Source organism: Mercenaria mercenaria, chromosome 1 (assembly GCF_021730395.1).
Source record: "Mercenaria mercenaria strain notata chromosome 1, MADL_Memer_1, whole genome shotgun sequence".
Taxonomy (NCBI): Eukaryota; Metazoa; Mollusca; class Bivalvia; order Venerida; family Veneridae; genus Mercenaria; species Mercenaria mercenaria.
The window spans coordinates 69,763,445-69,774,044 of NC_069361.1; the positions used below are offsets into that span (position 1 = coordinate 69,763,445).

The 10,600-nt window shown below is 34.6% G+C and overlaps 1 long non-coding RNA gene across 2 annotated transcripts; it reads left to right on the forward strand.

The window, feature by feature from the left end:
• The first annotated feature begins 1,103 nt into the window (after positions 1 to 1,103).
• Positions 1,104 to 10,393, forward strand: LOC123534510 (uncharacterized). 2 transcript variants are annotated; one of them, XR_006683026.2, is made up of 4 exons: positions 1,104 to 1,993; positions 9,098 to 9,273; positions 9,687 to 9,789; positions 10,167 to 10,393. It is a non-coding gene; the product is annotated as an uncharacterized LOC123534510 (long non-coding RNA). The 2 variants fall into 2 exon arrangements; XR_006683025.2 differs by lacking the exon at positions 1,104 to 1,993 and having other exon boundaries at positions 8,223 to 9,273.
• Positions 10,394 to 10,600: the final 207 nt, after the last annotated feature.

A 10,600-nucleotide genomic window follows, 5' to 3' on the forward strand; every position in this document is an offset into this window, starting at 1 on the left:
TCCAAAAGATTTTGATCTACAAGAAGTGCACATACCAGAAATAGCTTACGTGAAAAATAGCATTTCAAACCCCTTTAACTGTGTTAAGTGACAGTAACTGCAAACATGTAATTGCCTCTAGTTTTGTTGTCAATTTCTTACTATTTCTGTTTCTTTTTCTTTCTTTTTATACTTATCTAGTATTTCCAACTACGGATATCTTTATAGATAGTTACTTTACAACCATGTTATATTCGTTAGTAAACGTTTGTATTTTTTCCAATACAATCGAAGTTTTTATATTGCCATGAACTTTGTATGCACATTGTTGTAATAGGGAGAGGACAACCTTAACCTTATAAAGCTTCCTGTCCAATCCTTTATTGTATCCCAGCAAACACACAACGTTAAGACAACGTTGTGTTTTAGTTGTATGTTAGTTGTGTTATTTTACAACGTTGTGACAACGTTGTAACAACGTTGAGAACTATTCAAAATAGTGATTAGAAATGTATAGGAGAAAGTCCTATGCAAGCAATGTGCGAATGTACTGAAAAGACCCTATAAAAAGACACACTGAGTTTTTATCTGAATCTTGTAAAATCTACAACGTTAGTACAACGTTGTGCAAACGTTGAGCTACAACGTTGTGTATGTAACAGTGCTGTAACGTTGTCACAACGTTGTAAAGTAACGTTGTCACAACGTTTTACTCAAGTTTGAATCACAACGTTGTTAAGGTAACGTTATATTAACGTTTTAACAATGTTGCCAATTTTCAGTGAAAGAGTAGTTATGAAAGTATATTCAAAACCGACAGTTGCCTAGAAAAGCCTGCCTACTTGCGGAGCTACCGACGTCGCCTGCTCAGCAGCTGTCAACTGCCTCATATGTGAACTGCTTTGCTACTCCCTTATATACTAATTTTTTTCGCTCGATTGTGAAGAATAAAGCTCGAGTCCGAATCCGGGAAAACCTTGGAATGGCGTTTAATGAGGACGTTAACTGCCATGACCCATTATTAGGGTTCAAACCCACGTCTCCGTGGTAAGCAGCCGACACCTTATCTCCAACACCAACACTCCCCTTCTGCCGCAAAACATTGCAGTTATATAGGTAATTTGTACAGCATATGCTGTATGCAGGTCTAGAATTTTCTCTTTTTTTTATGGACATTCTGTAAATATATTTACAATCCATAAATCTGAAGATTTTTCAGTATAAATTTATAGACTGGTTGTATGAGATCTGTTAAAATTACAATTTAAATCATAACTGCAAGTTAAAATGAAATTTTTCACTCATTACAATGTAGATTAAAAACATAGAAATTATTTCATACAGATGGATCACTTTATTTTTTTCACATTTTCCAAAATTCAAAGTTGTCAATATTGACAGAAAATCACACAAAAATACCCCTTCTTATGCATTCTAAGTTTAACCCTGCAGTTTTGACCAATTTTTAGAAGGATAATATGCCCCCTGCCCCCCACCCTACCCCCGCCCGATCATACCTGGGACCTACGCTTAAGCAAATTATGTATTTATGAGGGTACATCAGAAATACTGATGACCTGAACTTCAAACTTCTGAAAAATAAGCTTGTTTCTTGAAATAAATTAGGTTAGATCTATTTTAGTGTCAATATTTTGTTGTTGTTGTTGTTGTTGTAGTATTTCATTATGTAAAGCTGATTTCGTAGCGATAGGTTCGAATCTATATTTTGCCATTATAATTTCGTTTATTTCAATTTAAGTTGTCGAATATACTGTAACATCATTGAACATAAATATTTTTTCGTAAATTTACTTCGAGTATCTCCTTCTTAAAAAGAAACGTTGATTCGGATGTAGGCCTACTGACACCTGAATATCTGCATGCGCGCCGAATGTTTACTAAGTCCGTTAGTATTTTTGGTGTCTCTCGGCGATACTGTTACACATTAGAACAACTGAATAAAATCTCCTTTCAGTTAACTATCGATATATCTGGTGTTTTACGTAAGACTGAGGTAAGTACATATAAATTAATACTTATATACTCCAGATTATTCTTGAATTCATTTTGGCGCAAAGTTATCCCAAGATTTGGGCCAAGTCAAGATTTTGTTGCAGATCAAATAGCCTACATATGCGTTTGTTAACAGCAACATGAAATTTATTCAGTAAAAACCCTAAAGTTTCTGTAAAGAAAAAAAAACGAATGCAAATTGCTGCCATACCCCACCCACTTCTGTTAAACAAGAAACTTTCCATATAATATTCAGCACTGGTAAAGGTAAGTTTTATTTACCATCGCTTGGTGAAACAATTAACATAAGCTCTCTAGAGCTTTTCTGCGACCCTATATTAAGAACAGTTAAAACCAATTATACCTCACCCCCTGCAATTTGCTGGTACCCATTTACAGCTGGGTCGACTGAGGCAGTCATGATAAAGTGCCTTGCCCAAGGACACACCGCAGTGGGAGTAGCCAGGATTCGAACCAGGGGCCTTCGCCTCCGTAGGAAAGCGTCTTAGCCCTCTCGACCAGTGTGTCCGCAACTATTTAATTTCTGTTTCGAAGTCTTTCAGTGCTTTCACCAGGCTGGGCACATCTCCCAATCGGGGTAAATTACCTCGTTTTGGGTAATATACCCCGATCGGGGTCAAACAAGAACAATAGAAAAGTACAAAATTTTGGATAACTTTTTTATTAAGGAAGTGCTAATGCTCATGTTCTCGGGTCAACTTCATATGATATAAACAGTTGACAATATGATAATTTTTTAACAGATTTTTGTTGTAAAAAATTCAGATTTTCACCCTTTTTTAACATATTCAAAATTAATAAAATGGTACTTGGGCATGTTTGTAATGATGATATAAAGCTTTAGTAAAAATATTTATGTTAGCACTTTAAAGAAAAAAGAAATATCAATTTTTTTGTGCTTTTCTGTTGTTCTAGTTGTACCCCGATCGGGGTATATTACCCAGAACGAGGTAATTTACCCCGATTGGGAGATGTGCCCAGCCTGTTCACGGGATCTACTTTTCAGATTATATTTACAGCACAACAGCGGATGTTAAGTGCTGTGTGGCGGCCATAAAAGTCGCCCCGACTTCATCTCAGTGTTGATGTATTTTCTGGTCCTTCGGGATCATTGATATCAACTCATTTAGATTTGAAGATTGATTACTGCTTAAGCCGGTGATAGGGGGCGTGGGCAGTGTTACATTATCCATAACTGTTCATGAACAGACTCAATCAAACTGAGTCTGCAATTTTCACTGTTTGTTAAAGTTGTTTTGTTCTCGGTGCTTCCAAGGGATCTACTTTTCAGATTATATTTATATTTTTAACTATATAAGTATTAAATCAGAGCTTCAGATAAGCTGCGTACTTACGAAAATAAATTTTCAGAAAACCTGATTGAATTAATAAAATTAACACAAGGATGTATCTAGCCGTCTGGGTTACCGAATGCCTAGTCTGAGATTTAGCCGATCTGAGATCCCTTTACCAGACGGCCAGCGAATCCTCAAGGATTTTCTAACCATCCAGTAATAGATTTCCTAATGAATAAGTAATGATACCTGTTATTTACTGAAAAAATACAGATGTCGATACTTGTCTGCAAACAAAACTTTGTGTGAATACATACTACAGATTTACTTTTAATCGTGCATGTAGATACGAAGACTTGCATGTCAGTACTGAGGTCATATTATAAACTCATTCTAGTGTGAAAGCTAAGTCAGGTTTCTTTGTAAATCTTCAGGACTTTTTACATGGAGAGGTGGCGATTAACTTAAATGGTATGATCCTCATGCCAAGTGGGACAGGAGAGGTCATACAAATGCATGTAAATACCGAAACTTGCATGTCAATTCTAGGTGCATCAAACATAGTAAACTAACTAAAGTCTGAAAGCTATCTCATGTTCCTTTGTCAATTCTCAGACCTGTTTACATGGAGAGGTGGCAGATACCTTAAATGGTTCGATCCTCATGCCAAGTAGGACAGGAGAGGTGGTACATATGCATGTAGATACCAAGACTTGCATTTATAATGTAAATACCTAAGTACGTCATACATAGTAAAACCAATTCAAATCTGGAAGATATCTCATGTTTCTTTGTCAATCCTCAAGCCTGTTTACATGGAGAGGTGGCGAATATCTTAATTGGTCCAATCCTCATGCCAAGTAGGACAGGAGAGGTGGTACAAATGCATGTAGATACCAAGATTTGCATGTCACTACTTAGTATGTCATTGTAAACTAATTCAAGTCTGAAAGCTACAGTAAAACCAATTCAAATCTGGAAGATATCTCGTGTTTCTTTGTCAATCCTCAGGCCTGTTTACATGTAGAGGTGGCGAATACCTTAATTGGTCCGATCCTCATGCCAAGTAGGACAGGAGAGGTGGTACAAATGCATGTAGATAACAAGATTTGCATGTCACTACTTAGTATGTCATAGTAAACTAATTCAAGTCTGAAAGCTATAGTAGAACCAATTCAAATCTGGAAGATATCTCGTGTTTCGGAATCCACCTAAAAACCGGAATACACCGGAATACACTTTTTTCCAAAACCGGAATACACCCGTATTTTTAAGTTTAAGGTATTTCTGAAGGGTTTTTGATATAATTCAATCATATATAACATAAGTAATTAACATACGAAAGGAAAATAAAATACATTTACGCAAAATGATTTTATACGAGAATGAAGTTCGGCGACCGCGCGGGAAATTTCCATAACCGAAATACACCCGTATTTTATTAATAAATGGTATTTTTGTAGGGTTTATTGCAAAAATCATTCGTGTATAATATAAATAATAAGTTTACAAAAGGAAAATAAAATACTTTAACGCAAAACGATTTTATACGAGATTTGAATTTGGCGAGCGCACGGGAAGTTTCCATTACATAAATGCAATCGTCCTTTTTTAAAAAAATAAATAGTATTCTCTTAAACACTTTTTATCATTTTTTTGTAAGTTGTAGAACCATGTTTAATCAGATTAAATATGAATGAATATTTGAGAGAAGTTTATTAAAAGTTAATTCTGTATACGAGATTATAACTTTACGATCTTACGGAAATGTTTTACGCTTACGTCGCTATGACTAGATACCGGAATGTTGATCATTAAAATTTAAATGTTTCTTCAAATAATAAGAAAATAATTTAAGATAAAAAAATATCAATATTTGATTTTAAATGAATCATAAACAAAATACGGGTCCCGACATAAACCGCGCGGATCGGAAAGGGGTTAACATGGTCGGAAAGGGCATGTCACATGTTTATTATTGAAACCTATTTAATTGTTTCTTCATATTTCATTTAACAAAAAAGAAAATAAACTATGAATGATAAAATAGCAATTTTTGATTTTTAAATGAATTATAGACAAAATACGAGTGGCATAAACACGCTGATCGGAAAGGACATAACATGATCGGAAAGGGCATGTCACATGTTTATAATTGGAAATTATTTAATTATTTCTTCATATTTCGCATTTCGTTTAACAAATAAAAAAAAATAATAATTAAGAAAAAATATCAATGTTCAATTTTTAAATGAATTATTATGTTTAATATATAAATATAAAAACGTTTACTGCGCTTATTTCCAAAGCACAATTAATATCCTTTGAATATGTGCAGCGTGACAAACACGACATCACACCTATTGATTATATCAATTAATCAGTATATTTGTAAGCACACACATGCGACATGTGACAAATAATGTCTGACAAGGTATGTGCAGTTAAATATGATAAGCTTTTATTTAATTTCATACTTGTCGTTATAATTGCAAATTGAAAAATTGAAGAAAAACAGGTACATTCAGTATATTTTTTTTTAATTTTCATGTACTTTAACGTATCAATACTAATTCAATGTTTTGCTTAAACAGCGATGTATTGTAGATTTAAACATTTTCATTCCTCCTTCCTTCTCTCCAGGATGCACTAAGTCTCGATCATAGTGTCTCGGGTATCGTAGTCGTTTTCCTATAAATAATTGTTCAGTGTTTCATTTACAGAATTCCTTATTTTGTTAAAATCAGTTTTATTAATTCCAGTCCACTCCGGAGATTTAGGAAAAGTGTTTTTACGTCGTAACTTTACCAAAATTCAGAAATTACATCGTGAAAAACGTCAAAAAACTTATTATTTGGATTGACTGGAATTTACCCGGGAATCGTTAAGATACAAAACATCATGCCGGTAATTTCGATTTCCACGAGCACGTGCGACCTATCGTAATATCTAATTTACATCGCTCGACGTTACTTTTGTTAATCAACACGTACAAAAAAACGCGCGTACTGCATTCATTTTTTAATATTATCACTTCAAGTTTTCAACACCGCTTAAGAAGTAATACAATTTGGATTCTATAACGATTTTAATAAGATATCGACAGTAATGTAGGGAAAATTCTATAAAAACGGTCAAATTTTCACATAATTATTTGTAAAACATCAAACAGCGCGACAAGACACTTTACTTTTAAGATATTCTTCTTAAACAATAATGTAAATTCCTTAAGGGCAGATAGGTCATAGAGGTAGGATATCCGCTATTATCGTTTGACACATTGACCTGTCAGTTTATGCACATTCGCTTTTAATAACAAATTAAAGAAGCTGATATGGTTACACTATATTTCATAAAGGAATATTATATTATAGCATAAAAAGGCTATTTTGAAATAATTTGACCCAAAATATCGAAACTTGAAAGAAATTTACCTACCTAAGTTAAAATCTAACAAAATTATGGCGATTGTGGTTCATCCACGAGTGCGCAAATTTCCCGTGCGCTCAACAAATTTGCAACCTCGTATAAAACGTTACGCGCATTTTAATTTCCTTTTGTAAATTAATTATTTATTTTAGATATGATTGAATTCTATCATAAACCCTAAAAATACGATTTATTTAAGAATACGGGTGTACATTAGAGAATTTTAGGGCACGGAAATTCATTTACGAATACGCAAATTTCCAGTGCCTTCGCCGATTTTCAATCATGTACAAAACGTAATGCGCAAAAGTATTTTAATTTCATTTTGAAAATTAATTATTTATGATATATATTATTGAATTCAATCATAAACCACTTCAAAAATAGCATTTGTTGAAGAAATACGGGTGTATTTCGGTTATGGTAATTTCCCGCGCGGTCGCCGAATTTCAATCTCTTATAAATCGTTTGCGTGAACGTATTGATTTTCTTGGTATGTGATATTTATGATATATAGATTGATTATATCAAACCTTCAAATCCTTTATTAAAAATACAGGTGTTTTCCGGTTATAGAAGTGTATTCCGGTGTATTCCGTTTTTTAGGTGGATTCCGGTTTAATGTGTGACCCATTGTAAACTAATTCCAAGTCTGAAAGCTACAGTAAAAATCCATTCAAATCTGGTGCGAATACTTATTGGTCGATCCTCATGCCAAGTAGACAGGAGAGTGTACAATCATGTAGATCAAGATTTGCTGTCACTACTTAGTATGTCCTGTAATAATTCAAGTCTGACAAGCATATAGTAGAACCAATTCAATCTGGAAGATATCCGTGTTTCTTGTCAATCCTCAGGCCTTTTACATGGAGAGGTGGCGAATACCTTAATTGGTCCGATCCTCATGCCAAGTAGGACAGGAGAGGTGGTACAAATGCATGTAGATACCAAGATTCAGTCACTACTTATATGTCATAGTAAACTAATTCAAGTCTGAAAGCCATTAATGTTTCTTTCTTGTCAATCCTCAGGCCTGTTTACATGGAGAGGTGGCGAATCAATGTACCTTAAATGGTATGATCCTTGTGCAAGTAGAACTAAGAGAGGTGGTACAAATGCATGTAGATACCAAGACTTGATGATGTAAATACTCAAAGTACTTCATACATAAAGTGAAACTAATAATTTATTGGGTTTTACAGCACACCAACACAGTATAGTTAAAAAACCATTCAATTCAAACTGAAAGCATATTCATGTTTCTTTTGTCAATCCTCGGCCTGTTTACATGGAGAGGTGGCAAATACCTTAAATGGTTCGATCCTCATGCCAAGTAGGACAGAGAGGTGGTACAAATGCATGTAGATACCAAGACTTGCAGGATGTAAATATACACTAAGTTTTGTTCATACGTAGTAAAAAACCCAGTTCAGATCTCGTGTTTCTTTGTCAATCCTCAGGCCTGTTTACATGGAGAGGTGGCGAATACCTTAATTGGTCCGATCCTCATGCCAAGTAGGACAGGAGAGGTGGTACAAATGCATGTAGATACCAAGACTTGCAGGATGTAAATACCTAAGTTTGTCATACGTAGTAAAAACCAGTTCAAATCTCCTGTTTCTTTGTCAATCCTCAGGCCTGTTTACATGGAGAGGTGGCGAATACCTTAAATGTTACGATCCTCGTGCCAAGTAGGATAGATTAGGAGAGGTGGTACAAATGCATGTAGATACCAAGACTTGCATGATGTAAATATTTAAGTATGTCATACATAGTAAAACCAGTTCAAATCTGAAAGCTATCTCATGTTTCTTTGTCAGTCTTCAGGCCTGTTCACACGGAGAGGTGGCGAATACCTTAATTGGTATGATCCTCATGTCAAGTGAGACATGAGAAATGGTATAAATGCATGTAGATACCAAGCTTTGCATGATGTAAATTCTTAAGTTAAATTCTTAACGTACAGTTATGTCTCCTAAACTGCTCTCTAAATTTTCAAATAATTTTACATGCACATCACCATCATGAGCGCAAGGAACACGTGCATTTACATGTTACTTTGACCTTCACCTTGACTTGAGATACTTTTTAAAGTCAGTGTCTTCAGAAAATAAGCAATTTAGGTGCCGTACGATATGGAGGTATTCATCACCTTCAGTGATAGCTCTAGTTATTTAAATTTTAAAGGTTTAATGACTGAAATTGAATCATTTGATACCATTAATGGCATAAAAAGTTTATTCAATGAGTACTGTCTTGTTCTTATAATGCGATCTACTTTTGTCAATACGATTGCTGTAGAACTGATTGGACCTACATATTTACAATAGTTTAACTGTTGTTCTGTTTCCTTTTTACAGTCCCAATATTATTGCGCATTCGGTAGCAAAGATGTTGACACCACATGTCGTCTGATGATGACTTTTACGGATCGAATAAGGTTTGGTCATTGTATTCCCTGAAAGGAATGAGAGGAGAAAAGGAACTGGAAGACCTGGCTATCTGCAGGCCAATGCTGGCTGCAGGTCAATATTGAGTAAGTTCTGTGTACTGTTACAGTGTGGAGTAAATTTGTTTTTAACATGTCCAGAGAAAGAGGATAGGTAGCTTTGTAATTAAAAAAAAACAACATGTTTAGAATATTGATAACATAAATCATCATCACTGACAGGTATTTTTTGGGGACAATTCAGAAAAGAAAAAGCTCAGCTGGGCCTCATGTTCTCAAACCATGTTTCAGTCTCATTTGTTGTTTTATCTAAAACATCATAATCAAGCGGGAATCCATTTAAATAGCTATTTTAGATAGTTTTAAATTTCATTTGTTGTTTCATTATATAATATAAGATTTAAATTAACATGTGAGCATGGCGCCTAATGTGGATGCCTCTTTTGTGATAACGGCAATTTGATTACAACTTTTACACCACTGTAATGATTTCTTTTCAGATGCTCTTATGAAAACTCATAAGACAATAACAAAAAAAAAAAGAAGCTGAGGATGCTGTTTTTAAAACATGCTCCATTCAAAAAAGGTGGATTGAAATTTAAGGTAGGCTTAGATTCTATTGCTTTTCTATTGTTCAGTGTTGATGCTTTTTGGATAAGTCAGAAAATTTACAACATTAAATGTAACTTGAGCTCTTGATAATCTTCAGCTTTACTTCTTTGTTTTTGGTGTTGCACTAAAAAGGTCAGCATAATTTGATTCAGGTTTTACTGCAGGATTCAGGATGGTTGAACTGATATAAAATTAAAGAACCAGATCTTCATCCTTAAATTTTGCTTAAAACATAAATTTAAGTTTCAGAAACAATTTAAACAAATAATGTGTCTTTGCTCCAGAATCATTCTATCATTGACATTGTTTTACACAAGTACTTAATATTAATGAATTATATTAAAACAAAACATTCAATATTATTACAGAAAGGTGTGACGGTTGCGTCTGCTGCAGGCAGGGAGGATTTGACGGTCAGCCAGAGGATTTGGAGATATACTGTAATGTCTTTAATGTGGACTTGCGTGTGATTTAAGTTTTCACAAGGGTTTTAGTGTGTGTGAAAGTATGTCAGTTTTCAAAATTGAGCTATGTCAATTTGCTCAAACTACATAACTCAAAGAACTTTGAAGCGGTCTTGTTGACGTCATGAGCTTTTGTTAGCCCACCATCATCAGATGGTGGGCTATTCAAATCACTCTGCGTCCGTGGTCCGTCGTCCTTCCGTCCGTCCGTCTGTCCGTCCTTCCGTTAACAATTTCTCGTTATCGCATCTCCTCAGAAACTACCAGGGCGATTTTGACCAAACTTTGTCAGAATGATGTATTGGTACCATAGTTGTGTCCCCCTGAAAATCAGACTG